Consider the following 4,145-nt stretch of genomic DNA (forward strand, 5'->3'; position numbering starts at 1 on the left):
CACTCCATTGCCACAATTTGGGGAGTTGTTCGACAGTGGTTGTCATTCCAATGTGTCATTGCGGTGATCTGGAGAGCGATGCTAAGGGCGGGAGCTTGTGTCTAGAATTTGGGATGTTTGTGCGAGCGAGTAGGGGAGCTTCTCTTATCAGAACCTCTCCATGGCCTTTGAATATATAGACCCAGTGCCGACGATATCGATGGATGCGAGCCCTTGGATTCCAAATTTGTCCACAGCTAACATTGGTTTTTGTGAGAGATGGGCACGAAAGCACATCCCGATTGCTACGCAGGAGCTCCCTAAGGTCGCCTCTGTGCCAACTCGATCGGCACAACATTGGGAATGGTTCGACAGCGGTTGATGTTCCAATGTGTCATCGGGGGATGTCTTGGAAAGTGGTCTTTCTTTCAAGGGCGAGCTTGCGTCTAGACCTTGGATTGTGTGTCGCGTCACAAGTGAATGGGGAGATCTCTTTGTGAATGGTGGCATGGTGATTGCAAGAGAAAATTGACTTAGTCAGAGCCATTGGCCTCGGGCCATTGTGACGGCCTCGCAATTTCTCTTTAATTGCAACCTATGTTTGCGCAGTAGCAGAGTTTGCATGTAAGATAGGCCTTGTTCTCGAGAGTTCTAGGAGATGACCTCCAGAACTTTTGGATTGGGCCCCTTCAAGGTGAAATTCATCCAGTTGATCGGATGAGCTCGATGACCATTTCAGTCCCTCGGCTCCATGAACTCACATCTCCTAACCGATGACAATCTTTTGCTCCTCTACCGACCTCATAAAAAATTGGGTTGTGAATGGCTGTTTGGTAGGAATTTTAAAGGATTTGGATTTTTAAGGTGGATGTCGGTGTGTTTTCTAATTTCTAATGCAGAGTGAGCCTCGCACTAATAGCTTATATAGGAGAGGTGGTTGCCGCGAGCCTCTCTCGTGCCCCCCTCATTGATTCAATGATGGTGTCAAGGTGGATGGATATGTCAGATTTTGAAACGGTGGACGCCGACGTTGAATCAATTAGAGGGGCATGAAGCCCACCCCAGATGTGCTATTCCTCGACTCTCCTTTAGATCATGTTTAGTTCTCACTCAGCTGGCGCAATTTCGGAAAATGGTTTGGCAGTGGTTGCCAACCCTCACCGCATCTACTCGGTGATTTTAAAACTCGATCTAAAATGGGAGCCCTCGTCTAGTACCTCCGTCCGGTGTTCCTTGGGTATTGCATAAAATTATGCCATCGGTACGAATCCCCCAAAGAATGCCTATGCTTGGACCCTCTCTTAGATCACCTTCTTCGATCACTCGACCAATGCAACTACGGAAGAGACTTGGCAGCGGTTTCCATTCTACAGCGCGTCTGTTCAACGATTTTGAAGTTGATCTAATGGCGAGCCCTTGTCTCTAGCCATGAGGTGGGTGCTTGGTGCTCTAGAAAAAATTTTTGCATGCCTATTGCGGCTACAATGGGAGAGGTGGTTGCCACGAGCCTCTCCCGTGCCCTCCTCATTGATTCAACGCCTCTATCAGGGAGGATGGATATGTCAGATTTTGAAAAGGTGGACGCCGATGTTGAATCAATTAGAGGGGCATGAAGCCCACCCTCGAGGGTGCTATTCCTGGACTCTCCTTTAGATCATGTTTTCTTGTCACTCAGCTGGCGCAATTTCGGATAAAGGTTTGGCAGCGGTTGCCAGCCCTCACCGCGTCTACTCGATGATTTTAAAACTCGATCTAAAATGGGAGCCCTCGTCTAGCACCTTCGTCCGATGTTGCTCAGGTATTGCATAAATTTATGCCATCGGCGTGAATCCCCCAACGAATGCCTACGCTTGGACCCTCTCTTAGATCACCTTATTCGATCACTCGACCGACGCAACTACGAAAGAGACTTGGCAGTGGTTGCCATTCTACAGCGCGTCTGTTCAGCAATTTCGAAGTTGATCTAATGGCGAGCCCTTGTCTCTAGCCATGAGGTGGGTGCTTGGCGTTCTAGCAAAATTTTTTGCATGCCTATCGCAGCTACAACGGGAGAGGTGGTTGCCGCGAGCCTCTCCCGTGCCCCCCTCATTGATTCAACATTGCTGTCAAGGTGGATGGATATGTCAGATTTTGAAACGGTGGACGCCGACATTGAATCAATTAGAGGGGCATGAAGCCCACCCTCGAGGGTGCTATTTCTCGACTCTCCTTTAGATCATGTTTTCTTGTCACTCAGCTGGCGTAATTTCTGAAAAAGGTTTGGTAGCGGTTGCCAGCCCTCACTGCGTCTACTTGGTGATTTTAAAACTCGATCTAAAATGGGAGCCCTCGTCTAGCACCTCCATCCGGTGTTGCTCGGGTATTGCATAAATTTATGCCATTGGCATGAATCCCCCAACGAATGCCTATGCTTGGACCCTCTCTTAGATCACCTTCTTTGATTACTCGACCGACGCAACTACGGAAGAGACTTGGCAGCGGTTGCCATTCTACAGTGCGTCTGTTCAGCGATTTCGAAGTTGATCTAATGGTGAGCCCTTGTGTCTAGCCATGAGGTGGGTGCTTGGCGCTCTAGCAAAATTTTTTGCATGCCTATCGCGTAAAGCATGTTTTCTAGTCACTCAGCTAGTACAATTTCAGAAAAAGGTTTGGCAGCGGTTGCCAGCCCTCACCGCGTCTTCTTGGTGATTTTAAAACTTGATCTAAAATGAGAGCCCTCGTCTAGCGGCTCTGTGCCAACTCAATCAGCACAACATTGGGAAATGGTTTGACAGCGGTTGTCGTTCCAATGTGTCATCGGGGGATGCCTTGGAAAGTGGCCTTTCAAGGGCGAGCTCGTGTTTAGCCCTATGATTGTGCATCGTGTCAAAAGTGAATGGGGAGATCTCTCTGTGAACGGTGGCATGGTGACTGCAAGAGAAAATTGACTTAGTCGGAGCATTGGCCTCAGGCCATTGTGATGGCCTTGCAATTTCTCTTTAATTGCAACCTATGTTTGCGCAGTAGCAGAGTTTGCATGTAAGATGGGCCTTGTTCTTGAGAGTTCCAGGAGATGACCTCCGGAACTTTTGGATTGGGCCCCTTCAATTTGAAATTCATCCAGCTGATCGGATGAAGCTCGATGTGCTTGTATCTATTCCGAGATGGTAATGATGGTCATTAATCTGTGGCGGTGAGTATTATCCCATTCGGTAATCACAATGGCGGAGCTGGTGGGAAGTACTTGTCACTTTGTTTTGATGGATATACCCTATATGTAGGTGTCTGCATGGCTTGCAACACACTGCACATTTGGTGTTCGATACTAAGATGCGCTTGTTGCTAAGTGTGTATGGAGTTGTATCTTTTAGCCAAGGGCTCCATCTCATTGGCACGTTCTATCATTGCATTTTTATCCTTCCCGGACGGCAAGAAGGAAAGATATGGTTGCACGGGTGCATTGCTCGACGTCCCTAATTTCATCAAGGGTCCACTCTCCACCCTAAGTTTTTTCTGATCGGTAGAGCCTTGGGATTGAGAGGGGGGTCGGCGAAAGGTTTGGTTGCTGCATAATTTATTCGCTAGTGCGTTCTCGGTGCGTGCTCGCCTCTTCACTGTCTCATCCTACAGAAGTGCATGGCACTGTCGTGACAGCCTTTTATGGTCCGGGCAAGTAGAAGTGTAGAGTATTACCGATAATTTTTTTTTGGATGCGGAAACTCTCCATGCCCTATCCTGCCCTGTGCGATCCGAATGACTGCAGCTCGTGGGTTCTATAGGAGATACTCTTCTTCAGCTCCCCCCTAAAGAGAGCGTTCGGTGTTTGCATTGTGTGGACAAAAAGCCCAAGGCATTTCATCTCTCTCTTCAGATGCGAAATTCTGGGAGGGCTTGTCGAAGTATGGCCGTTTGTACAGGGTGCACCAAAAAGCGTGTAGGGGGCATATGCCTGGGAAATGGATGTCTCTGAGTGTCCTTACTTGGTCGTGTGCGCGGTGTACATCTTTGCATTACGACCCTACTGTGAGCATTTGTGATTCGAGCATTTTGGGGGAACGGGTTTCGTACGAGATGTTCTTCTCAGGCTACTGCGAACCAGAGCGCTCGTCTTTGCAATGCTCTGACAAATGCAAGCCCAACGTGTCTGTCTAGGGGAATAAATCACACGAATGCTTTTTGCCGAGATG

The sequence above is a fragment of the Cupressus sempervirens genome, chromosome 2 (assembly GCF_028749045.1).
Source record: "Cupressus sempervirens isolate cs-2001-9-10 chromosome 2, ASM2874904v1, whole genome shotgun sequence".
NCBI lineage: Eukaryota > Viridiplantae > Streptophyta > Pinopsida > Cupressales > Cupressaceae > Cupressus > Cupressus sempervirens.